Source organism: Podarcis vaucheri (genome assembly GCF_965113315.1).
Source record: "Podarcis vaucheri genome assembly, chromosome: 11".
Lineage (NCBI taxonomy): Eukaryota > Metazoa > Chordata > Lepidosauria > Squamata > Lacertidae > Podarcis > Podarcis vaucheri.
Genome location: NC_138749.1, coordinates 20,455,527 through 20,463,225, shown reverse-complemented (window position 1 = coordinate 20,463,225; position 7,699 = coordinate 20,455,527).

Below are 7,699 nucleotides of genomic sequence, written 5' to 3'. Positions count from 1 at the left end.
ATCATATTATAAAGCTGACTTGTTGCTCTGTGAAAGTTTGCTCCCAATAGATGTAGTGTGTGACTGGGGATTTCTGAACTTTTCTTACCAAACAAGAGAGCTTCCTTTCCTTTTGGTGTCAGGTTTAAATGCTATCTGCCTTGGATAGACAGCCGATGACCCTTCTGCCCCCGACCATCCTTGCTTCTCAAGAAAACAAAGTGAAGAAATGAAATAAAATCTCAGATACATTTTGCTTCATTCTTCTGTGTGCTCAGAGGAAGTTTGGCAGTGGTTCTGGGCTGCAGTGTCAGCAGAAACCTTATCCTGTTTTTCTGCTTCCAACTGGCAAACGCTCAGAGAAGTGCAACTTTAAACTAGCTCAAAAAGCACACAGTTATGTTCTTCAGGCATTTCTTGTCAAAACCTTTAGCAACCATGCAATTAGCATTAATTAAAGACAGCTGTTTTGCTTTGTGACATGCTGGGGGGTTGCATTGTTTTGATCACATAGGGTGAGGAACACTGGATGGGATTAAAAAAATGGGCCCGATCCAAAGAGTTGCCTTCTGCACATGGATTCCCATCACTAGAACTCATACCTCCCAAGTGCCCTGATTTAACCAGGACAGCCGCACTTTCCTTGAAGGCACCCTGGGCTCTGCCTTCGTTCCAAGGTGCCCCAATTTCACACCCGGTGCGGACGAGGCTCACAGAAGCAGCTCTTGTAGCCGTGGCAGCATTGTGAAGGAGCAGTTGCCGGCCTCTATGAAGGAGGCACAAGACTGTGATGGGCTCCTGGGGCCCTCCTGCCTCCCTTCCCAAAGCCAGCAAGCACTTACAGGGCTTGGGGAAGGAGTTGGGGGTCTCTTGCGCCCTATCAGAGCACCTGCCTCTTTCCCTATGCTGGACAGAAGCTTCCTAGACTTTGGGGAGGAGGCATCAAGACCTCTGGTAGGATCCTGGAGCTCTCCTGCCTTCTTCCCAACATCAGGCAGAAGTTTACAGGGCTTTGGGAAAGAGGCATGAGGTCCCTGTCCTGATTTTTATCGGCAGAATGTTTGGAGTGTATGAGAACTTGGTTGGGACCATCCAACCCATGGTGGCAGGGGACCATTGAGACTGGCAGGGCAGAAGGTAGAGAGACCAACAAGAGCCAGAGCCAATCACAGGCACAGCTAACCACTTCTAGCTTTCACTTCCTCTTCCTTTCCCTTGTTGAGTTTAATAAGGGCAACCTTATGGAGGAGGAAGCTGACCCCTCCACAATTGGTTGTACCGTATTTTTCGCTCCATAGGACGCACCTGACCAAAAGACGCACCAAGTTTTTAGAGCAGGAAAATAAGAAGAAAAAATCCAACTCAAATGTTGTACTAAACTATTTAAAACAGCAAAGTGGGTGGCTCCTGTCCACTTTGCTGCTTTAAAGCGAGCCACAATATATAATGAAGAGAATGGAAAAAGGACAGACATTCCATTATAATGTAGCTGTTTTCATCATCACTGGGAAGTCAGTATTGGCAGCAGTCACAAAAATTAAAATTTGAGCATTTTACTGTTATTAATCAAGAATATTTATAGTCAGGGAGAGAAACCAGGGCTGTGCAAATGAGAAGTGCTTGGAGTATGGAGGAACAGCAAAGAGATCAAATGATTGCGCTCCAGTTCCTAAATCTCTGAAGTTTTCTCAAAACAGGCCTGGTTGTTTTGAAAGGAAGATTCAAAATGGAGTGACTGAGCAAAGAACAGAGGAGGAAAAGAGGGCAGATAAATAGCTTCCATTCAATACCAAGAGAACACAATGTTTTTGGTTTGGTATAGGTGGACTGTACTTGTAAGAATTTGTATAATGAATTATAGAGTTGGAGTGGAATATCAGAGCCTCTTTTCAGCAGTAAAGATTAGCTGCTAGAAACATGGTCCACACACAAACACACAGGATGTCTGGTTATAGTTGCAGTTACAGATAGGTAGCCGTGTTGGTCTGCCATAGTCAAAATAAAAAAATTCCTTCCAGTAGCACCTTAAAGACCAACTAAGTTAGTTCTTGGTATGAGCTTTCGTGTGCATGCACACTTCTTCAGATACAGAGCAGTGTATCTGAAGAAGTGTGCATGCACACAAAAGCTCATACCAAGAACTAACTTAGTTGGTCTTTAAGGTGCTACTGGAAGGAATTTTTTTATTTTGGTTATAGTTGTTTAGTTTAAACTGTTACTGAGCCAGATGCCTGCTCGGTTTTAGCTGAGCTCACTAATACTGAATTGTGGAAATGCTTTGCATGTATTTATGACTATTTCTGCAAAACGGCTACCTGAAGAAATCCCCAAACTTAATATTTTTAAACTTCAAACGGAGCTCAGAATCCGGTTAGGCAATCCTTTGCAGTTGAATTAGGAGGCACTGAGAGAAAGCAATTTGCTGCTCCCCACCCCCCCTCCACCCCAGGATCACACAGCCTTCCCTCTGCTTGCAAACCTTGTCGGAGCTTCAGGGGGAATGCAAAAGCTATAGGCAGAGCAGCGTGGCTCCTCCCCCACCCCCAAAGAGCACCCCAGGAGCGCAGGGCAAAGACGCACAGCCTTCCCGCTGCTTGCAAACGTTGCCGGGGCTTCAGGGGAAAGCGGAGGCAGCCGGCAGAGCACCGTGGCTCCTCCCCCGATCCCCGAAGAGCAGCCCAGCAGCGTAGGGCAACAGCGATTTGGCTCCAGGGACCACACATTCGCTCCATAAGACGCACAGACATTTTCCCTTCCTTTTTAGGAGGAAAAAAGTGCGTCCAATGGTGCGAAAAATACGGTAATTAAGAAGACAGGCAGGTGAGCACACTGAAGTTGGTGGGGCACTGTCCCATTTGCCCAGGCAGAACAGCCTCCACTGCTTCCAATGAAAGGGCAGGTTAGAAGATTCAGGACAGGCAAAAGCACTCCAAGTACATAGCACGTGGAATTCCCTCCCACAAGTTGCAGCGGTGGCCATCAGGTTGGATGGCTTTAGAAGATGATTAGACACATTTATGGGGGATGTCCATTTATTGTATCTAGCCATGATGGGGATGTTCTCCTTACAATGCTGGAGGCCATATGCTTCTTAAGGAATGCCATTTTCTGGGAGTTGCAAGTAGTCAGGTCCTGTTTGTGGACTTCCCATAGGCATCTGGTCAACGCAGTGCTTGACTAGATGGGCCTTTGACTTGATCCAGCAGGGTCTTTCTCACATTTGTCTGTTCTTGCCCAGCCCACCACCAGGTTTGGTGAGCTGGGCTAGGTGCTTGGTCTCCTCCCGGCGTTGTGTGTTTGTGTGACATCACAGATGCTGAGATCCCCCAATGTTGGGTCCAAGCTGCACCTCTGTCTCAAAGTATTTCTTTTCTTTTTAAAATCAGGACTGCCCAATTTTTTTTTAAATTATTATTATTATTTGGTAATTTTCTCTAACACATCAGGAATGTAGAAGCAGTGAAGGCACGTGAAGGAATGTTAATTGTGTGCTTCATAACTAAAGTACATAGCTATCTAAAGCTCTCCACCCTCCTGCCCTGCCCCCGCCCCAAGATCCACCAACTAAAATTACCTGGCTGTTTGATTTTATTATGTAGCTTAAAAAAAGGACAATGATGGAGTGCCACCTGATCTGGTACTTTTTACTGCTTGTTTGTGTTGAAACAGGACCAATATATTTGGTCAATCTAGAAAAGCCTGAAAAGGATTAAAAAGATAAACATGTGAATTTGCAATGGACAGAACTTTTAACTAATGATGTATTAGATTTGTAACATTTATTGCATTTCATAGTTATGAAAACCAATAAAAAATAATTCAGAAATAACATAAAATCACCTGGTTGCAATACTGGAAATACAAGGCCCTTAATCATGCTTTTGTTGTTGTTGTGGGAAGTACAGTGTGTGTGGGGTGTGTGTGTGCTTTTTACAGCCTATTCTCCTCTACAAATGCCTTTGGAGGCAAAGAAATCAGCTTCATCACTCACCATCTTTAATATATATTTTGTCTTTTCTGTCCTTGTGGCTGATCTGAAAATATAATATCTAAATTGTAATGCTTTAAAAGTCTCAATGAAATGCAATTGTATACTCCTGAGGGATGATGTGCGGGTGTCCAATCAGTTAAGCAGTTATCCTTCCTAACATTTAACATACACCTGCCTCCTTTCGTTGGGTATTAGTAGGCAATTGCTCATACTATGAATATTAATTGTGCAAACATGTTGTAATGTGTCTCACAGGTAAGATACTTCATGTCCATCAAATTAACAAATATTGAGGGATGCAATAAAATGTACTCAGTACTGTCTTTATCATGGTGGCCAACCTGATACCTGTGGGAAGCCTGAAAGCAGACTTACACTGCATCCAACAGTGATGATGGAAAATAGCCATTGTGGTTAATAACCACTGACAGCCTTATCCTCCATGAATTTGTGGACCTCCAGATAATGCTGGACTTCATTATCCATCAGCCCCAGCTAGTGGTGAGGGATGATGGAAGCTGTAGCCCAACATATCTGGAGGGCCACAGGTTGTTGACATGCAGAGGGCCGGGAGGCCAGCTGGCTAGCCCCAGCTGGGCCGTCCCCTTCCAGCAGTCCCGCTGCGTAGACCATCGGCCTCTGCCCTGACGTAAATCAGCGACCCAGGCTTCAAAGCCAGGGCACACTATCAGCAGATCGAACTGCGCACACAGAATAGGTGTGAGGCTTGTGGAAGCATACTACAACTACAGATTTATTAATCATAAATCAGGGCAAAGAAACATGTCGTCTCTCTCTCTCTCGTCTTCTCAGAGAGAATAGGAAAAGCAAAAGCTATACACAACAGAAGTACCCAGCAAGATGTGCTGGAATGTAAACAGACATGTGACACGCAACAGTTCCACATCTGCTCCTTAAGGTGGAATGGAAATCTCAACACAGGTTTCCCGTCACTGGTCTACACTTACGAGCTGTAGCTCTCCGGTTTTTCCAAGCCTTATCTGCAGATGCCAGGGACTGAACCTCAGACCTTCCACATGCAAAACTTGTGCTCTGTGACTTATAAATGTGAGCGTCCACCTGCACTTTGCTCAGGCATTTTGCTAGCTTATCTGTAATGGTGAGGATGGGGAAAGAGGGAGAATGCATACCTGCACCATTTCTCTCTGTGCTTCTTTTTCACATTCTTTGGTTGTGGATCCAGGCACGCTGTCCCTTGGAAATAAATTATTAACAAGGTCTTGGTCTGGCAAATGCCATTTTAGGTCACCTGCTCCTTTACCTCTCAGAGGAAAAAATGACCTGTTATATTTTCCCCATGCTCAGTGATCTGTAAAGAAATCAGTCTTCTACTAGATCAGACTCGCTCTGGCAGGTGATATTGGGGGCTACGTATTTTCCTTTATTACCTTTCCTGTTGTATGTTGCTTTCTTCAGTAGGACTTGTTTCCAAATGTGTGCAAAGGATTGCAGCCTTTACTGCCCGATTCATTTGTTTATTTGAAGCATTTTTACATACACACACACTTGAGTTGGCTTAGAACCATCAAGAAGACTGACCCTGCCCTCAGGCTTACCATCTAGAAGACAATGATGCTGGTCACTATTTTCAGGTGACTATTTTCAGTCACATCCTGGCAAATTCAGGTTGTGTAATTCAACTCAATTTGGAGCTGTTGTGTGTCAAACCTATTCCTATCCATCCCCTACGCCAAAACAGGTTTTTTGTGTTAAGGGAAGTGGAATGCCCTCCCATCAGCTGTTAAGGAAATAAGTAACTATACAACCTTTGGAAGACATCTGAAGGCAGCCCTCTATAGGGAAGTTTTTTATGTTTCATGCTTTTGTATATGCTGGAAGCTACCCAGAGTAGCTAGGGCAACCCTGTCAGATGGGTGGGGTACCAACAACAACAATAACAACAACAAGTAAACCTCTGTTGCCACATTCCAAATTAAGGCCTTGTTTGGAAGTACCCACAAAAGGAGAAGAGAGTGGGTAAGATAGTTTCAGACACTGAAAGCATAAGGCAGAACTTTGCTTAGGGCAAAGTCTGTGAGATCCAGAATATCATGTGATATTCCTCACAGCCAGACTTCTCAGAATCTCAAGTCAGCAAAGGAAGCTAGTACATTCAGATATGGACTTGGAACTGTTCCTGCAAACAACTTGTGGCCCACCAAACCAACCATAACCCTTCAACCATTCTAGGAGGTGCTTGAAAATCAGTGTTTCCCCCCCTCAAGAGGTAGGGGGGGGGAACAGGTTTATTGGGCTGCTGTACATGATTGATAGGCCAAACTCATCTTGGTGAGTCAGCTGTTATCTAGCCAGTTTTAACCTCTGTATTTCATGAAGAGTTACTCATTGCACGTCCTCCAGAATGATAAGATTAAGATTAATACTTGCTCTGATGAATTGTCTGAACATTGTCCTATTTTATGTCTAGCGAATGCAGCTATCAAAGAGGACGATCGGGCATTATCCACCTTATCTATATCACACTGGCATATATCTTCATTGGCTCAAGGGCTTATCTGGGGAAACCTTTGCAACGTTAAGAAATTCCATCTTTCTTCCAATCTTCTATTTTGAGACTCTATTTTAAAAAGCACCTTTGTGCTTCTTGTTGGGACAGAATGTGGAAGTGGTTGTACCATACTCTGAATTCTGCTGGGTTTGAAAATAAGGCACATTTGAAAATTATTCCAAAATTCCACACTCACAGGCCACTTTAAACCACTTAAACTAAACTATGGTTGAGAAATGAAGGCACATGCACTTTGCTCCCCCCAACTCTGGGTGCTGCAGTGCTGCCAGGATCTAGGTCATGGTCTCGTTATGTCTGATCCTGGGTTCGTGGTTTGTCTTCCCCAAAGAAATCTCAAGCAGAAAGCCAAGAACAAACCATGGACACAGCTCATAGTTCATTTGGAAGGAAACAAACCACAAGGCTACATTCAGAAACAACACTATTCCAAACCATGGCGTAGCAGGGAGGAGGGAAGCACTTGCGATTTCAGCAGCACGTCGTACAGTCACCTATAAAACATAATTTAAGAAGGATATTGACAAGCTGGAATGTGTGCAGAGGAGGGAAACCAAGATGATCAAGGGTCCACACCTGGAGTACTATGTCCTGTCCTGGATGCCACAGTTTAAGAAGGATATCAACAACCTGGAACATGTGCAGAGGAGGGAAATCAAGCCTTAGGAGGGACTGTTGAGGGAATTGGGTATGTTTAGCCTGGGTAAAAGAAGACTGAGAGGAGATATGATAGCCATCTTCAAATATCTTAAGGGCTGTCACATGGAGCAAGCTCGTTTTCTCTTGCTCCAGAGTGTAGGACCCAAATCAAGTTACAAGAAAGGAGATTTTGACTAAACATCATGAATAATTTTCTGACAGTAAGAGCTATTTGACAGTGGAACAGTCTCCTTCGGAAGGTGGTGGACTCTCTTTCATTGGAGGTTTTTAGGCAGAGGTTGAATGGTCAGCTGTCATGGATGCGCTACTTGAGATTCCTGCATTGCAGGGGGTTGAACTAGAAGACAATCAGGGTCCCTTCCAACTCTACAATTCTATGATTCTATGGTTTTGCCCCCAAGGAAAGATGGTTCATTCTGCCTCAATGGTGGGCCTGCCCTGCCTGACTACATGGCAAACTGTTGGGATACCCTGGGAATCTGCTCTGTAAGTGCCACAGCTTCCTAACTGCCCCATTGCAA